The sequence below is a fragment of the Peromyscus leucopus genome, chromosome 4 (genome assembly GCF_004664715.2).
Source record: "Peromyscus leucopus breed LL Stock chromosome 4, UCI_PerLeu_2.1, whole genome shotgun sequence".
Classification (NCBI taxonomy): domain Eukaryota; kingdom Metazoa; phylum Chordata; class Mammalia; order Rodentia; family Cricetidae; genus Peromyscus; species Peromyscus leucopus.
This window is the reverse complement of record NC_051066.1, coordinates 92319254-92339997: the sequence shown is the minus strand read 5'-3', so window position 1 is coordinate 92339997 and position 20744 is coordinate 92319254. Positions and strand designations below refer to the sequence as shown.

The window sequence follows — 20744 nt, the reverse complement described above, 5'->3', positions numbered from 1 at the left end:
CCTGAAAATATTACTGAATTAGCTCGTTAGATTTTCTAAAATTAGTACTGTCTGTTTCCTCTTAAGTAAAATCTCAATGTAATGTACACTACTGTCCACCACCAGTTTCCAAATGCGGTCTTCTCGGGGAAATATAAAAAAAGGAAAACAAATTTTAAAGATGAACCTGAAAGAATACTGAAGAATGGAAAGAATAATGATGCAGTTTTTGGACACACATGAATGTTTATAGAAGAGAGTCTACCCAGAATTGTGTAAACACGGAGTTCATGCAATATACCAACAGGTACAAGGGCAACATACTAACTAATTATGAACCAGAACTCAATTTGTTTTTACCTACATACTACGAATTTACTTGCTGATACTACACAATACATTTAATGTAGCAGAAAGCTTTTCTTTTAGGAAAGGGCGATTATGGTGGTAGCTACTAAGGGTTTAAGAGGAGTCAGTAGAACAGAAAGACAAGCTACCTATTTATTATTACTACCCCACAACGAAAACCTTTGTAGATAATCTTCAGTGTATGCCCCTGAGGATGTGTTCTATCAAACAACGGTTACATAAATCTCAGATCCCATGTCTGAGTTAAGTAATTTCTTTCCCATTTAAGTCACATAAATTACAAAGCTGTTTCACATTTGACTGAAAGCAACATTAACTGAGGGAGACAAGGGTAGAGGAAGGAATAGCAGGGAGGAACTATAATTATTGGAGCTTCTTTATAAGAGAAGACCCTGCATACAGGAAATGAGTAATTCCAAGTTGTATTAAAACTATCCTAAATCCAACTGCCAGACATCATAAAAACATGTTTTAAAACTATAAATAGTTTAGTTTGCTTATCTCGCCATTCATAAATGCAGTTATAGCTTGAAATGCAAGGCCAGGAGCTGGATCTGTGGGCAAAAGTGTTTGTGGCACAAGTGTAAGGACCTGAGTAGACGATCTCCAGAACCCATGTAAAGATGAGCATGGCAGTGCACATCTGCAGTCCCAGGGCACCTACTGTGAGTTAGGAAACAGGCAGGAGAATCCCTGGAAGTTCTCAGGCCTGCTAGCTCGACATATTCAAAGGCAAAACTATGAAGACAAACAAGGTGGAAGGCAAAAAGAATGTTGTCTGACCTCTACAAGTGTGTCTTGGGATGTGTATAACTGTACACACACACACACACACACACACACACACACACACACAAACACACACAGAGAGAGAGAGAGAGAGAGAGAGAGAGAGAGACAGACAGACAGACAGACAGACAGACAGTCAGACAGAGAAAAAGATTGAATGCTTCAAATGAATGTCTACCTAATTTCATAACTCAAATTTTTTTCCAGAACTTACATTTAGGAAATGGTTAAATTTAGTCAGGTCCCCTTGATAACCTTGATTAATGTGTTAGTGAGACAGAAACACACACAAAAATACAAATACACACACACACACATAAATAGCCTCATCCTCATTTCTACCCCAAAGAAAAGCTTATATTAAGTTAATAAAATATAAAAAGCTATTGTATATATTAATGCAATATTAAATCAATAAAAGAACTATTAGAGAATACTTTCCTAAAATATTTTGACAAGAATAACCCCTAATTGTGACTGATCCATTTAGAATGTGGCTGGTTTGCAAAGATCAAATTAAAGAGCCATGTTTTGAAAATCACATTACTATTGTTTTTAACTCGATCATTAACAAGTACACTTCTGTTAGAAAGTAAAAATATATTATTCCTACTCTGTTAAGGTTAAACAGATGTTAATTATAAAAACTATATAAAACTCTGGTATTGCAGAATATTAGTTGAAGATGTGTTTATGCTGTGGAATATTTGTTTAATGATGCAAAGACGTGTTGCATTCTTTTTATGTTGCATTTGTTTAACTCTGTAAAGCTGTGTTACTTTGTCTGTCTAAAAACACCTGATTGGTCTAATAAAGAGCTGAATGGCCAATAGCTAGGCAGGAGAGAGAATAGGCAGGGCTGGCATGCAGAGAGAATAAATAGAGGGAGATGAAGAAGAGGAAAGAGAGAGAAAAGGAGAAGAGAGGAGGATGCCAGGAGCCAGCCATGCAGCCAGCTACAGAGTTAGAAAAAAAAAAGAAAGGTATATAGAATAGAGAAAGATAAAAGCCCAGAGCCAAAAGGTAGATGCAATAATTTAAGTTAAGAAAAGCTTGACAAAACAAACCAAGGCCAGGCATTCAAGAATAAGTCTCCGTGTGTTTATCTGGGAGCTGGGTGGTCAGTCCCCAAAGAGCAAAGAGTAAAAAAACCAACTACACTCTGGAATTTAAAAAATTCTACTACTACCAATTTATTAAAACCCAATATTAAAGGGAAAGAGGAAAAACAGAGTCTCTGTGCTATTAAGCAGAGTTAAAGGAAAGTGGAGAAGGATGGTATATTAGCTAATTTTCTCACTGCTCTGACAAAATACATGAGAAAGATAAATTATAAAAGATAAAGTCTAAGGAGGTAAGGCATATCATGGCAGGAAAACACGGTGACAGCAGCATGAGGCGGCTGGTCACACAGCCACAGTCAGGAGGGAATAAGATGACGACTTGAGCTGTTTGGTCCCTTTTTATTCGGCCTGGGTCCCTAGTCCACAGGTCGGTGTGCTCCACATTCTGGGTCTATCTTTCCTTCCTCCTCAATTAAACCTCTGTGGAAGCACTCTAGAGGTCCAGAAGCATGTGTCCTCAGTGATTCCAAATCCAGTTAGGTTGACGAAGATGATTATTCATCACACAAAAGTTAATGAGCATGAATATTTTTAGTAAAGTATCCAAAATAACAATATTGAGTTATGAAAAACAGAACAAACAGAAACATAACACACTCCCAAAGCATGATGAAAGATGGTGAAAAAGAAATTTGGTACAGTAACTTCTTAGGTCTGTGGGCCTTGCACCAAGAGCAGTTGGATCCCATTCTATGTCTACCACTTACTGTCCAGCTTACTTTGAAGAATTAACTGAAGTAACACACAAAGTATTCAGAGTGGTATTAGCTGTCAACTTTATAGAATTTAGATTCACATGGGAGATGGGCCCTGAGCAGGCTTGTGGTGAGTTATCTCAATTACATTAATTGAGGAGATGATCTATCCTAATTGTAGATGGGGCCATGCCCTGGGCAAGGATCTTGGACTGTATAAAATGGAGAAAGTGAGCAGAGAACTAGAAAGCATTCACTGATCTTTGCTTCTTCAACTGTGAGAAAACAGATTTAAAGTTGGAAGGGTAAAGTTGATTTGGACAAGACCATTAAATTTCATCTGCTACCCACATGCTAGAAACAAATGCATGAAAGATGGTCTTTAAGGTGTGTAACATTTAAATGTTTATCCACAGTATAAAATGTATCTTGACAAAAGAATCTCAGACTGCATTCTCTAGGATAAAAAGTGAAAATAACCCAATTCTCTAGTGAACTGTACAACTACTTCTAAATGCCCAATGAATCAAGGAACTCAGCAAGAGAATCAGACAACCCTAAGAATCAAAGAGGAAATAACTACATAGGAGTGGAGGGCAGTGCATGAGGGAAGAGTTTTGCATATATAAAGGCCTAGGTTTCTGGAGAGCAGGAGGCAAGGGGGTGGTATCCTATGTGGGACAACCAAAGCAGAATGTTTAAAATGAGTTTGTAACATAAAAACAGATAAGAAAACCAGGAAGCAAAAAGAACTTGATGTCAAATGTATAAAATAAATATACTTTTTTTTTTTTTAAAGAATTTAGAGACCTGAAAAGAGATTGGATGACTGGTCATAAATACAATTCCTGCCAAGGTGCCATAAGCTTTCTTGCAGACAGAGGCAAGAGCAGCACTTCGAATATACACAGAAGGGAAGACTATAGGACCTACAATCACCTTGAAGAGAGAAGAATCAGTGGGAGGACTCCTCTCCGGGTATCTCTGCTGCTGATCCATACAGCAGCGTGGGATGCTGCATCTGCAGGAAAACTGGCAAAGCAGAAGAACGAGAGAGAACCTATGAAATGTATTTAGCTCATCTTAAAGGAAGACAGAAAGGTGATTCAAGGAGGAAGGACAACCTTTTCAACAAACTGTGCAGAGAAAAACAGAGTATTAACATCCTGCCCAAAGACAGAGAATCTTAAGTATCACACTAACTAAAAATTAATCTAAAACATAAAATACAAAACGATAACACTTGTAGGACAAATTATAGGATATAGCCTCAGAAACCACAGTCAAGAGAACAGTCTGTGGAATTGACACTAAAACTGCAGTCTACTAAAAGAAAAACAGATCAATGAATGTTACCAAAAGTTAAAGCTCTGTAAGAGCCTATTAAATAATGAAAAAGAAAATTATAGGCTGGGAGAAAATATGTGCACAGCATATATTTCCACAGAACAAGTATTTAGAATAGAATCAACATTCAGGGCTCAACAGAAAGAAAGTACCCTAGTGAGGAAATGGGCAAGACAACAAATAATCACCAAGAAAGGAAACTATTAGCTACTAGGAAATGCAAATGAAACCAAACCTACAATGACTTTCTTACTACGTACCTAATTACTAAAATTGAAAAGTAAGTCCATGCAATGCTGACAAGAATGCAAATTTAACACAGCATGGCCACTTTCAATATAAGTTTGGAAGCTTCTTATATCATAAAACAAATGATCGACCAGGTGGTGGTGGTCCATGCCTTTAATGCCAGCACTTGGGAGGCAGAGCCAGGCGAATCTCTGTGAGTTTGAGGCCAGCCTGGTCTACATAGCAAGATCCAGGACAGGCATCAAAACTACACGGAGAAACCATGTCTCGAAACCCACCCACCCCCCAAAAAAAACCCAAAAAACAAAACAAAAAAACCCAAATGATTATCACAAAATCTAGCATTTTTGATCATTTATCCTAGAAAAAGAAAAACTATGTTCACAAATAAATGTATGGTAAAATGTATACAAATGCTCACAGTAGCTTTATCTATGAAATGGTCCTAGAAGAACCTAGAAGTCCTTCATTAGTTAATGACTAATATAAAAATAAACTATAGTTAGATTACAAAATACTAACAATAAAAAGGCCACACTTTTAAGGCGAGTTATGATGAATGAAAAACAGACAATTCTGAAAGGTTGCATACTTCCAATTCCACTTTTATAGCACTTTGGAAATGACAGAAATCATAGAAATGATCCACAGAACAAACAAATCAGTGCTTGTCAGGCTAAGAGTGATATGTATGTGGTTATAAATATTAACAAGGAGTCGCTGGCTACTTTGTATCGTACCTGTGAATGTTAATTTATGTGCTTAAACTCTACAGATCTAAATACAATAAAAACTGACTAAAGATAAAACAGAAATCTGAAAGTAGTTGTCTGTATGAATATTCTGGTATAATACACGGTATTAGAAAATGTCATTTATCAATGGGAAACTGAGTAGAGGATATACACAAGATCTCTTTACATTGTTTTTATAACATTAATAATCTAAATTTGCTTTAATAAAGTTACAGTATCTATGGGACACATTCTAAATAGGATTTCATAAAAATCAGTAACAAATTCTGGTGGCAGGTGAGAAATACAAAAGTGCTATCTATGTCCACAATACAGGGTAGCTCTCCAGGTAACATTATACTAGAAAGTCTGTAAATTCACAAAGACAACAAGGGTCCTTAATCATCATTCAGAAAGATCCACTCAGTACCTAAAAAAGAAAAGTTACATGAAGAACTTTAAAAGACTTTAAGAATGGTAAAAAGGAAATGTGATTTTTATGTATATATGAAAAAGATTAAATGAATATACTCCTATGGCTTAACGATAAACCATTTATACTTCTCAAAGAATGAGCAAAACACATTCTACAAGAAAGTAATAACACTAAACTCTCTATATACAGTTATAATAATATAAGAAAGTTTGTTTGCCCAGAAATCTACTAGCCCAGAGTTAAGCAGGAAGCTTCCTGCAAATGAACTGAGTCCCTGCAAATTCCTCTGCTGTAGCTCTAACCTCCATGTGGCTTTCTTTGAAGACAGGTCTGTGAGGGAGTGACAAATGTCACATGGGATGGGACATACAGGGCCTAAGTCGTTAGGAAGCCAGTGTCCTTGTAATGAAAGAGATAGCAGCACTCCTCTCTAGGCCAGAAGACTGGGTGAAGAGTCCGCCATGGAGAAAGTGCCTTCATCAGAAACATATGCAGGCAACACCCTTGATCTGACTCTGCGACTCCCAGAACTTTAAAAATATCCATTTTTTGTTGTTGAAGCCATCCAATCAATACTGTATTATGGCAACCTGAGCAGGAAGTCCAGAACATAGAAAGACAACAGGAAATGATTAAATACAGACAGGAGTGATATTAATTAACCAGTCAACTAAAAGCATGGATAGTCATTTACAATTTAGTCTGATGAAAGTAGTGGAGAAAGCTAGTATTCAGCACCAATAATTTCAATTGAAGATTTGGACTTTAATTCAGTAATTAAGAAGGCTACAGAAGTTTAATAGCCTGGACAGAAGTGTAGCTCAGTAGTAAAGTTTTGCCTAATAAATAAATATAAGGTCTGAGTTCAATACCCAACATGACAAAAAAACAAATAAACAGTTCAAAAGGAAACAGAGTATATCAGAATGGGAGAGCTAGTCTGAAGCACCAGCATTAGGCACTAAAGAGAAAGATGACATCAACATAACTAACAGGTGTGACACACCAATACCAGTACAAATCATTTCAATATAGCAGAATCACAGGACAAATTGAGTAAACTAATGAACCGACTGGTGATAGTCTTTTAAAACACACAATTCAATCTTTAAAAAATGTGACGCATGGGCTACAGAAAGGTCAAAGTACGAAAGGTGAAGTTGTCTCAAAGAGGAAATAAAGGCAGCTAGAAGGGTAACTGGCCAACAACTCCCAATCCTAACTTTCAGCAACCAGGTACCACAAGGCTCCAAAAGACAGCAAACAGTAAGAGTAATGGTAACAGGCAGGGCTTTTCCTCTTCAAGAGGTATCAGCTACATTAAAAAATCAACTGCTTTTAAAACCACTTCTGATAGAAAGTCACTAAACTTATGGGTGTCCACAAAGATCCTAAAGGTGTAACTGACTTCTGTATCTGTGGACTGACCTGAAGTTCAAAGGTAACGATGGACTGGTTGAACACTGCTCACATCTGTCCCAATTCCATTTATTCACAGCAAAGCTGATTTTCTCAAAGTACTCTATCTCACCCAATTCTATTTTTGGCCTGTGGCAATAGAATGCAAATCTGCTCTCTACCATTACCTAGAGTCATGTGAGCATCTACTTACAGTCTCCTTTCTACAGAATTTTAATTAAACTTTTAAAATACTTGTTTTATGTGCATGAGTGTTTGCCTGCATGTACGTCTATGTACTGTGCACATGTGTGTCATGCCTGGTGCACAAGGTCAGGAAAAGAATCCCCCAGAAGTGGAATTACAGATGGCTGAGAGCATCCATGTGGGTTCTAGAAATGGAACCTGGGTCCTCTAAAAGAACACCAGTGCTCTTAACCCTGGGGCTATTAGTTCCAAACTTGTAAGAGTAGATATATATTGCTTTAGCTGATCTGTAAGTACTCAAGCAATAACATGAAAATAACTGATGGTCTATCCTTGAGAAAAATGCAGCTAGACAGATAAAAACAAAGCTGGTGAGGGGCCAGATCATTTTCTTTTGAAATAAGAAATAAGATTCTCCATAGGAAAGTTATTGGTAAATACAAAGGATTAGTAGCTCCAAGCTTTAGAAGGTTTGCAATGGTAAACAATATAGATGCTACAAAGAACTGAGTAAAACTGGGGCAATGAGAAAAATTAGGAGTCTTATCTTATGGCAACATAAAAAAGATGCAGAGGAGGATGACAGAGACGAAGTACAATAAAAGCCCGGTTGAACAAGCAGAGGTCACAGTTAATCCTAGGTGAATGACTATTGTTAACAAATATTCTGATTCCACTTAACAAATCCAAAAAAAGTCCAAGATTTAATATAGCATACTATCCAAAACTAGCATCATAATTGTATCCTACTTTAAGAATGCTCAAGCTGTGGAAACCTAAACATACAAACTAAAGTATAAATCATCTTCACATAAATGTTATCCAATCTTTTCAGTCAACCTGCTACTCAACTTCCGAGGGAAAAAAAAAAAAAAACCTTCCTATACCTTTCTTCTAGCACTACTTAGCATATTGCTTATTCAATATTTACTTCTCTTTCAGTAGAATGTATATACTCTGAGAACAGAGATTTTCATTTACATAATCCCAGTTCTTTTAATTGGTTTGGCACAAGCATCTACTGACAAACTATGTGTTACATGGTTGGAAGGACAGTTCACCTTTAAAAATGTAGTATTAAAACAAGTTATAGTATATGGATTCAACAGGCTCTATCTGGAATATGTGTGTATATACAAGTAAATATGTGCATGTGATAGCAACTGGTGAAAAAGAAGGCTATGAATTAGCGAGAAAGGTACATAAGAGGGTTTAGAGGGAAGAAAAGAAAGGAAAAATATAATTCAAATACAATCTCAAAATATTCTAAGCTTTTAAAATGTAGTTATTAAAATGATATGCTGTACGATGTTGCTTTTATAGTGATAGAAAAATTCACCAACTTATTGCCCAGCACAGAATGAATGAGAAAATAATTTACAAGACAAGAAAAATAAAATCAATGCTGATAAATATTAATAAAATAATACTAAAGACAGAGGAATTTAGTGAGCTTAGGAGAAAATTACAGGCAAAGTAATTGAATAGGCATTACATTTCAGGGCAAAAGAGGAATGTTAGGAAACTACAGAGTCCCAAGTGGAATAGAATAGCCTGACTACCAACCATATCAGGAGAACCTGCTGGGAAGAAGACCAGAAGGTCAAGAAGACAGAGAGCCCTCAGGAAGGATAAGAAGGCCATAGGTGGAAAAGCTGATATGGAAATATAGGATATGGATATGATAGGATAAAAGGGTGGATTGTTGAACCTACTTTTAAAGAGCAACTTGCTTAAAATGTTTTACATTGGTATATATTTTTTAGTTTATTGATACAATTTTTAAAGTTAATTTTGTTATTCTGTGTGTGTGTGTGTGTATATATATATATATATATTTCTACTCTTGTTTAAGGTATTATGTTTATGTAACTCATTTAAACTATAATGGATAATTAAGAAATACAGATTAATAATTAGTCTTCTATGATAGTGAAACTTATAGTCATGTTAAGTTTCTAGGTATATATAGATATAATTCAATTAGGTAGGTAATCTTCAAACACTTCAAAGACCTTACAGAATATGGCATTTAAAATGTTTTAAAAACTTAGACTTTCTGGACAATGAGATACCTGGCAGCACAATTACTTCAAAGAGGAGGATGGGCATTGAAGACACTCTATATGGATGGAGTTTATCTTCTTCTTGGCAAAAATAGCCATTTGGGCAAGAAACTGTTCTTGCCTGGACTGCTTGACAAAATGTATCGACTGGACATGCAGGACCACAGGAAGGTGACCACTGAATTTTGCAAGGCAAAATGGTCCTTCAGGTTCCTGCTTCGCAGAAGAAACTGCCAGACATTCTACAGGACACAAAAAGAAATGACTAAGAGACTCTAGGCCTATGGGCTGAAAATAGATGCCCAACATTGCAGAAGAACTTTAGGTGACTGTCCAGGCTGCCAGCTTTCTCTGTCATTCTAGATTTTTGAAAATTGCTTGTAATGCACTTCCTGTTTTACTTATGTAACATTATATCCTTCTGGGATCTTTGATGTAGTTGAAGACTAGATAGTTATAATTTTCCTTGGTTATGATAAAAGATAAATTAGATATGAAACTTTAGACTCACAAATATAGGATAGATGATGAAATATTTTCTTTAATTTTGTAAAATACAAATAGACTAGATATTGTAACTGTAATTCTTGCTTGATAACTGCTCTATTGTATGTCATTTTACTATGTTAAAGTTAAAAACCTTCCTTTTTGATTAGAAAGAAAATAAGTGCTGTGGAATGTTGTTCTGTATGCTGTGAATGTATGTTGCTCTGATTGGTTGATAAATAAAAATGCTGATTGGCCAGTAGACAGGCAGGAAATATAGATGGGATAAGCAGACAAGGAGAATTCTGGGAAGAGGAAGGCTGAGTCAGGAGTCGTCAGCCAGACACAGAGGTAGCAAGATGATATGGTAGAACTGAGAAAAGGTACCAAGCCACGTAGCTAAACATAAATAAGAATTATGGGTTAATTTAAGCTAAGAGCTAGTCAGTAATAAGCCTGAGCTAATGGCCATACAGCAGTTATAATTAATATAAGCTTCTGTGTGTTTATTTGGTCTGAGCAGCTGTGGACCAGGCAGGACACAGGAAAACTTCCAACTATAACGAGTTGCTTTGGGGAGCAACTGTGAAGGTCAGAGCTGAAAGTGAAAGTCAGAGGCTGTGATCTGCAAGTACAGCATCAGCAGAGGAACTACTGTATGTGGGCAGCACTCAAAATAAATAGCACAACACCTCTCCTCCACTTCTCCACTCTTCCTAACCTTGATATTCTAGTTCATACAACAGTGTCTTTCAGGAGACAGGACTGCCAAGAAGGCCTAGCCTAAATAAAAGCTAGTAAGTTCTTTAGTTTTCGGTGGCGCACACTCCTATAGTACGGCCATTTGACAGTGGAGTAATTCAGAGGTATCTTGGGAAACTTAGCAGGAAATTCATGTTTTGTACTTTTACCAAGTTCAACCCACAGTAGAAAGACACCAGTGTTTTAAGATTTCCTAATATAGAAAGGGGGTCAGTGTCATTTTAAACGAAGTGATGGGCATTATGTAATTATTTTATCTTCTTCCTGAGAAATATTCTCATTTTGTCATGGTCTCCAGGAGATAGCAAAAAGCCCCACTTTAAAAAATATTTCTGTTGAAGAAATGAAAAACTATTTTAATGAAACGTTATTTTTATTAATTGTTTATCACAATCTATTTATTAATTCTAGAAATAATTCCTTGATCTCCTCAGCAACTTCCCACATTAGAAACGTGTGTCTTTCTTTTTCTCATTTCAAAATTACCTTAGTCAATTAATGTTTACATTAGTAACTATTTTCTAACCTTCTTGTTCTTGTTTTCAAAGCACCTTAAGCAATTTTCCTGTTTTAGGAAGGTCTCACTGGATCTTCCTCTTGCCATTGTATAATCTTTGGGAATCATAACAAGTAATTACAAATCAAAGGCTGAAAAGTCAGTCTTCTGTTAAAGCAAGGCTCTGTTTACACTTGGGGGAGGAGGCTAGCTTTCTTTAATTCAAGAGTCTTATAGGCATCCTTTAATATCACCTAGTATGTCTCTCAGTCAGCAGTGGCCTTCTGCAATTCTTCTACTATTTATTTTCTTAAGAGGCACAAGTTCATTCAAGAGTCTAAAGAACAAAAACTTCACTTCTATAATTCAAAGGGACTGAACTCTAAGAATCAGCCCACAAAGGAGTACAGGATAGTTTCTAGCAACTACCTAATTATCACATGGAAAACTATTAAAATACAATGTTTATTTACTAGGAAAACCTTTTTAAAAAAGTAACTATTAATTTGGAAAGAATTTGTATATTTCCAGATTTGAAGAATAAGGAAGCCTTTGAGAAAACAAAACCAGACCCCCCTGTCCCCAGGGTAGGGGAGGAAGGTATAATAAAAATCAATCAACAAAATAAGTCATAGAAATAGACACTGTCATCTTAGAAGGCCTATTATCTCTTGATTTCAATATTCCTGTCTTCTTTGCCTTGAGACTGTATACTTTAATATTTCAAGATATACCAAGAGTTATTGCCTATACTTTGTCCCTAAGTCCCCATAACCTAAAATGCTTCGGTACAGTAATCTCTGAAACAAAATTATTACAACCTTCCAACTAAAAGCAATGTCTCCTTGAGGTCTACATCTGATCTGCTTATTATCCTGCGTCACAAGCAGACAACAGTGAAACAACAGATGCTTTGATGCCTGGTCAGTACTTCTGGCAGAAAAACCTATCTAGTTCACTAACCATCACAGATGGTCCTCTATCCCAGGAAAGGTTCTCTGTTTGCATATGCACACACTCTTTCTTTCCCTCTCTCCTAATTCTCTGATTTCCTATTGTTGAAAATAAGATTGTCTTCTGAATACCAGGTTCATTTTTTGTAGTTGTATGTTAAAGTCACATACTGAACACTCACTGTCTCCATCAACCTGAGCCACTTCAGACCAGCTTCACTTCAAATTATACTGTTTGGGTTCTTAATTAACATTATGTAAACCATCTCAATTAATATATTCAAAGTTTAATCTTATATTTAGGTCATCTCTTACTAGCAAATATCCAATTTTTATTCCATATTTGACTTGTATTTAAAATATTACCAAAGGTACCACAAGAAACATCTTAAATCCTTCCTCTTTACACAGTTTCTAAAATCTACAACTTATTTTTTAAATACTTAATTATCAAATTAGAAACATTATACTCTAGGACAGACTACTTACAACAGCATTATGGTCGCTACTTAGCATCTCCAAGCTTAAAATATGCAGACACCATTCTATGTGTGTACAGAACCACTTTTAAACTTTATAAGATGACACATTCAATTTATTATATTTTCCTCTGATTCCAACTGGAGTTTTCCATAAAACTGAACATATTCTAGTTAACTGTGTTCCATTGTGTCATGGGTACCATTAAGAAGTAATTATAAACCCACAAAACAGTGGTCTTGGGAGGATTTCAAGGTGATTTAGGATAACTCTAACCATGGGAAAAATTTGGGCAAAGATTAGTTTAGCAACTTTCTAAGCTATTGAAATGATACATCAGTAAAAAAAACATGATGAAATCCAAATCCCAATCTAAAATATAGTTGCATTCAAAATGTTCATGCACAAAAGAATTATTTAAAACTCAAACATCTCTGAAAAAAAGTAACAGAGGCTAAATATGCTTATGAACTCATCTGCAAATATATCTAAAGGGATTTCTAGTTACATAAGATCTTAAGAAATTTTCAAGACTCTTTCTATTTTACTTCTACATATATGCTCTTTCCTTGATACAGAAATGACCCTAACATAACTCAGCTTCTCAAATGTAGTAGTTTTTGGCTCTCAGGTAAAATGAGAATAAGCCTTCCACACTAATTAAAAAAGAACAGTTAACATCAAGCACTAGACTACCATTTTAAAATCTATCTATAAAAAAAAAACATATACAAAGGTGGAAAATAAGGAGTGGCCTGTAGGTAATCTTATGTGGCTAAAAAAAATTTATGGGGAACTAAGAGAGAAAACCTGAGATCCTAAGAGTCTAAGGCAGAAGTAAGCAGTTTCTCTGCAAGGGACTACACACTTAAGGCCTCTGTGGCTGCTACTAAACTGTCTTTATAGCATGAAAATAGTAACAAACATAAATGAATGACTTCTGCCAAACTCCAAATAATTTGTATGGGGCTGGAAAGATGGTACAGCACTTAAGAGCACTGACTACTCTTCCAGAGGACACAGAGTTCCATTCTCAGCACCCACATGCACCTCACAACTACCTGTAACTCTAGTTCCAGGAGATCCAACACCCTCTTCTGGCCTTTGAAGGCACCAGACATACATATAGTGAGCAGAAAAAAATGCAAGCAAAATACCCATATACATAAATTAGAAATAATTTTTTTAAATTAAAGACTATTTATGGACACTAAAATTTGATTTCACATAATTTTCTAAGTCACAAAATTATGATTCTTTGACTTTACTAACCATTGCTTTTTGAGAAAAAGTCTGTGTAGCTCAGGGCAGCATAGAACTATGTATTCTAGGCTGATCTCAAACTCATCATAATTCTCCTGCCTCAGCCTCCTAACAATCAAGGTTACCATGAGTCACCATGATCAGCTTTCATCAACTCATTGATAGTGTTTAAAACAAACAACATGGCCGGGCGGTGGTGGCGCACGCCTTTAATCCAGCACTTGGGACGCAGAGGCAGGCGGATCTCTGTGAGTTCAAGGCCAGCCTGGGCTACCAAGTGAGTTCCAGGAAAAGGCGCAAAGCTACACAGAGAAACCCTGTCTCAAAAAACCAACCAACCAACCAACCAAACAAACAAACAAAAAAAAACAAAAACAAAAAAACCACACACCCCCATTAGCTCATGGACTGAATAAAAAACAATAAAAAGAACAGGTGGCATGCCTGAATCTGTCTTCAAACTAGGAGTTGCTGATCTCTGGCCTAATGAAAAAGGAGAAAAGTGGGGGAGGCTAGAGAGCTATTCATGAATATTATGGAGTTAATCGAAACAGTAAAGCAGGAGCCCATGCGATATGTGTACATTACTGTCAGATCCAGCCAGACACATTCACATATTGCTGTCTTTAACATAAACATAAAAATGACTCCAAGAATTAATCATTGAGTCACAAACAAAATTAACTAACTCTCACATAAATGGTATACCAGTTAGAATTTTAAACAGATAAGTCATTTCTTCAGAAAGTATCCTAAAATTACAGCGATAGCTACATTAATCATTACCATTTTGTCCTGAGTCTCTCTCCACGGATAAAAAAGTCCGCACAGCCATTCTCTTCCTGATGAGGGACCCTGAAGACAGTGACGCTGCTCAGTCCGCTCCTCCGAGTGGTAGCCATCCGCCACTTGAGTCATCTCTGGTCATTACCACAGCTCGCACTTGTGCATAACTATTACTAAAACAGATGCAAAGATCAGGAATTAGTGTTTCCATAAACAACAAGAAAGCCAATGTGTTGGTCTTGTTTAAGACACCAAAGACCACAGTAATTACTATGTAGTAACTAGTATGTTTATTACTTACTTCCATAATAAGCCATAGGAAAACCTAATTGAAAGGGGGAAATCCACAAACTGAAGGTTGTTCTTTATTTTGAAGGATCAACTCAGAATAAGACTACAGGACTCCTATTTCAATTCATCATTTGGTAGACAGAGCATATCTGGATCACCCTGTATATGTGTGATCATAGACCCCAGAGAGAATTTGTCACCTTGCCTCTATGTATTCATTTGATGCAACATTACAATAAGGACAAATTACTGCTGTATTTATTTTAGCTCATTTAATTATTTCTAAGTTCTGAACTGTTCTGGAATATATTATAAACAAAAAATTGAAATAATCATGCTTAGACTTAGAAGTCCATTTTTAAAAATTTCTACCAATGGAGAGCCTACATAATTTTTATAAATCACAGAGGGATAGATATTCTGTTTATTCATCAATCAAACATACCTGTGGACACCTTTCATGTCTTCATTTTGCTAGAATCTACTCTTAAGAGACTAGTTCCATTTCAAATTGCTCTCCCAAATTAACAATGATTTTTTACATAAAATCTAGGATATTCACTTAATGCATTAAATATCCTATACAACTGACATGTAGCCCTCAGTTTAAAAACTTTTACTGACTATTAATAAACCATTTCTAAGTCTGCATAATAAATCATGCAGACATAGAAATGTATACTGGATACAACTTAGATCTGTGGATAATTATAAATATAAGCTGAAGTTCTACACAACAGTTCTATACCTCTTAATGTGTCTCGGCATGCTCTAAGCTGCTTCTTGTCATTCCTATGGTACTACACTTGTCCAAAAGTCCTTCCCTTGCTTCTGTTGTTTCCATTATTTTTCTAATTTTTAAAAATTATAAACTCTAATTATAAGATTTATTTATATTATTTCCCTCTTCCCTTGTTACTCCCTTCAACTCCTCCTGTGAAAATCTTTGTTATTTCTTTTATTGAGGTAACTTCATACACAGTACCATGCATCCACTTCAAATACACAGGCACCACCAAAGTCTACAGATGTGTACATATGCAGCTCAGTACAGATGTTTGTGTCCTGCAGAATGCATTGCTATCTAAACCCAAAGGTGAGGGTATGCGGCAGTGGAGAATTTGGGTCAGAAGGCAAACACTCATGACTGGGGTGATCAACCTTAAACAAACTCTTAAAAGCTACCTCATTCTTTCTCCCATGTGATGGCATAGCTAAAAGAGGGTCACCTATGGTCCTGAAAGTGAACCCAGACAGACAACTTAATCTTCATGTTCTCACCCTCCAAAAGTGTAAAAAGAAATGATTGTTGATGACAATCCATCCCACCTATGCTTTATTTTGTAGATGCACAAATGGACTAAGATATGAAGAACCACCATGGAAATTTAAGATATTTCCGCCACACCAAAGAATCCCCTTTGCCTTCTGTTTTTATTTATAACATGTAGACAGTTTGGCCATGCTAAGTTTTCATATAAACTGAAGCAAGTAGTATTACTATCATTATACTTTTTTAACTCACTACACTGTTTTAGTGTATCAGAGTAAACTTGACTAAGTAGTCCCCTAGTTGAATCATTATTGATTTTTTTTCTTACACTGAGAGAAATCTGAATCATTCCAGTTTGTAAGCCATGGTCAAGTTCATATACAGATCTCTTTTTCTATAATCCTGTTTTTGAGACAGGGTCTCATACAAACCAGGCTGGTGTAGAACTCACTATGTAGCTGACAAGGACCTATACAAGTCTATTATTAGCAATGCTTTCATTTCTCTTAATTACCTAGAAATGCAATTATTAGGTCACAAGGCAGTTGCATGTTTAACCATATAAAAAGTTAGTAAACTGTTTTCCAAAGTAGTTGTAATCATACATTTTGTCAAAAATGACAGCTTGTGTTCCACATCCCTACTAATATCTAGGGTTTTCGGTATTTTAAATATTACTGTATTGTGTACATTAAAGTGCTATTTGCCAACTATTCTTGTTTTTCAGAAGATTAATGAGAGCTAGCATCATTTCATTTGGCCATGTGCTTATCTTTTAAGTCTTTTCATCTCTTTCTCTTTTTTTAAAGACAAGGTCTCATTGTGTAACCCTGAGAATGAGCTATGTGGAGCAAGCTGGCCACAGATTCAGAGATCCACCTGCCTCTGCCTACTGAGTGCTGAGATTAAAATTATGTGCCACCATGCCCAGCTTGCTCATTTTTAAATTAATTTCTAGAAGCTCTTTACATATTCTGGACACAAGTCTTTTGACAAAGAATATTACACTGCCCAGTACTGTGATTAAGAGTGAGGATTTGGTTGACCATGATGGAACACACCTTTAAGCCTAGTTAGTACTCAGGAGGCAGAGACAGACAGAACTTTGTATGATGGAAACTGGCCCCATCTAGTCAATGTAGCAAGTTCCATGTCAGCCAAGGCTACATAGTAAGACTGTCTAAATAAAGAGCCGGGCGGTGATGGCACATGCCTTTAATCCCAGCACTCTGGAGGCAGAGGCAGGCGGATCTCTATGAGTTCGAGGCCAGGCTTGGCTACCAAGTGAGTTCCAGGAAAGGCACAAAGCTACACAGAGAAACCCTGTCTCGAAAAACCAAAAAAAAAAAAAAAAAAAAAAAAAAAAGACTGTCTAAAAAGAAAAGAGAAGAAGAGGAAGAGGAGGGGGAAGGGAGGAGAAGGAGGAAAAAGAAACGTGTAGATTCTAGTCAAATGTCCGTAAGTTGAATCTAGGTTTGGCTAAATACCAGGTCTGCAACCTTTGGAAAAATACCAAAGCTTCTGTGCCTAATCTTTGAAGAAACAGCACCTATCTTTATTACAAGTAAACAGTGCCCAACACATAGTAAATGCTGTATTTAAGTAGATGACAAAAAACATTAAACTAAAGTTGCCATTCTGGTTATCCAAAGCCAGACAGTGACGACTTTCTATCGCTAGTCAACAGAAGTACACAGAAGCTCTGATGGCATTCGCTTTACAGGGAACCACTCGGGGTCTACACTTTTTAGTACTTAGTTCTTTAGTCTCTTGCCAATCTTCCCTTAGAACTGCTCAGAGACATAGGAGCACAAAGGCTGCATTATTAACAGCTTCTCGAGGCTAGATTCTTTAAGGTACATGAAGGAGTTCTTAAAGGATTTTCTTCATTCTTGTTTTTAATGTAAAACCAATATGATACCAAAACTTCTGATCTCTGCTCTCTATTTGAACAACTGTTTAAAAGTATTCATTCACATAAAGTAGAAGAATTAGCTACTACAGCGTAACACAAGACTTATTTCTAAGTGAACAAAGACTTATTTTCCATAGATCTGGAGACTAGAAAGTCCTGGATCAAGAAACAGGGGACCTTTTTTATCTCCTTACAGTTCAGTTCTTTTGCTCCAAGATGTTGCCTTAAACGCTGTGATCTCCAGAAAATAACACTGGCCCTAAAAACTTCTATATTAAAGGCTTGGTGTTCAGCTGATAGCACTCTTAGGAGCTGAAACTTTCTAAGTGGACTAACTGGAGGAAGCATGTCATAGGAGCACAGTTTCAGAGGACACAGTGAGATCCTTGTTCCTTCCTCTTTCTGCTTCCTGGCCCACTAGGAGTTAGGCAGCTGTTAGATGGTGAGTTCTCTGGCATATGATCTACTTTACCACAGACCCAAAGTACCTGGGCCAATTGATCATCTACTGAGATCTCTGAAACTATGCCAAAGTAAGATGTCTTCCTTTAAAGCTTGTTTTCTCATGTAGTTTTCAAAGCAATGGAAAGATGACTAGCACAGACAGAAAAGTTAACTGGTTGGTACTTGGAAATAGTAGGAGCTCCTAGTCACCCAGTCATCTCTCAGCCTCACACCCCACACACATCTGTAATGAACTGTAAAGCTCTTTAACCATGTATGTGTTTTCTTTTCTAGAGACAGCATAGTAGTTTTAACCACAACTTTTCAAGTAATGTAAGGACCATGGCTACACAAAACAGAGTTTCTTGGACTACTCTAGCTTCTCCCAGGTCTAGCTCGGAAGTATTTCTCATCTAGCCTATCTGTAGCTATGCTTTGGCCGACTAGCTTAACATTTGTAAAATAAATTCTTTTCCGAGTTTTTCTTTCCTCTCTGCCTCTTACTCTAACTCTTCTACAATATACCAACTAACACACATCTTATCTTTATGTGAGCTTACTAAAAGGTTTACTTAAGTTTCTGGCCTCCAAGCAACAATGTAACAAAATTCTATTGCCTTAAAGACACTGGTTCTCTTGTAATTTGTTCCAGCAGCAGCAGCAGCAGCAGCAGCAGCAGCAGCAGCAGCAGCAGGAAATGAATACAAAAGCATGAAGGAAAACCTTGAGGATATGAGAGTAATCTGTATACAGGAGAGGAAAATAACCATTTTCCTACAGCAAATGATAATTAACTGCCCTTCTTACCCACAAATCGAAACCTTCTAGAATTCTATAAGTTGTATTCAGTACAAGAATTAGGTGTGTGTGTGTGTGTGTGTGTGTGTGTGTGTGTGTGTGTGTGTGTGTGTTTTCCCCTGATGTGTGCTTACAATGGCAAATGGCAAAGTATTTTTGTGTTTTCTTTTTACTTTCCATTATGGCATATTTCAGGCACACATTTGTCATTCAGATATTAAGGCAGACACTAAGCGAACCACATTACAACTCATTAATCTATTCACTTAACTAGGGAACACTGCTTTTATGTCATGTACATAAACAATATAGGAAACTATGTTCCCTTTTCTGTAGAGGCTTCACACCACCTCTCCAGTAAAGACTTAACAAACAGAAATTACTAATATCTCCTTTATTCGGGATGGGGTAAGACAAGATCTCATATGTAGCCCAGGTTTCTCTCAAACTTGAGGCCTTCTCCGTCAGTTCCTGGGTGCTGGGGTTATAGGCAAGTACCACCACATATGACTTAACAGTCAATAATTAAGCCTTTTATATATGCTAAAGATTATTACTTGCTACAGCAATAACAGAATGCAAAATGCAGTAAGCTTGGAGGGAGACTGATTTGTGTTTCATCTTTCTCAAAACCTTGCTGTACTAATCCTAAAGAAGGTAGTTACTTTCCCACTTGAATAAGAAAATTAAGGATTGAGTATGATTAGAAAATTCCAAGTCCAAATTACTCTTCTGCACTAGTAAGTTTAAAAGTGAATAAACAATTCCCATAGAGTAACCAAAGTCCCAAATGGCATTATGTTCAATACCAACCAAGTCAGGCCTCCTGGCTTTCCAAAATCTATGGTAGTGAAATCACAGGCCTAGGAAGGAATTTCCTGTTGTTTTGTCCTAAGGATTCAGAGAAAAACTACCTTCTAAATATCTGTGTTTATACACATAGACTAATGCAGCTCTTGGCCTTGGTCAGAGAAGCCTCTTTCTGAAGTAGATGAGTATTTAAAGCAGGGACCCATAATTGCTGAGAATTGGTGACTGCTGAATACTCACTCCAAATGGTATATGTATGCCATGTCCACTGAAGTCCAGGAAATAGAGCAAAGAACAGCTGGAACGACTATGGGAAGTGAAAAATGTGGGAGGGGTAAGGGGGGGCTTTACAGAGACAATCATGTACACAGAGTAGCAGTAACTTCCCTCTCAGGGAAAGGGAATCATTCTGAGCAAGGAAAGACCAGAGGAGAGTGGAATAATATACAGACACGAGTGTAGGAAGGGGTCAGAGGAGAGTCAGCAAGCAAAGAAAGAGAGGGAAGATAGAGGATAGTGGAGTGTGAATGAATGTAATCATAGTGTATCGTATATAAGCATGATACTAATTTTCTTAAAAAGCAGAATGAATAA

The 20744-nt window shown here is 36.6% G+C and overlaps 1 pseudogene; it reads right to left on the bottom strand.

The window, feature by feature from the left end:
* The window catches only part of LOC114697534, a 75820-nt pseudogene that overhangs the window by 22146 nt on the left and 32930 nt on the right, over window positions 1-20744 (bottom strand).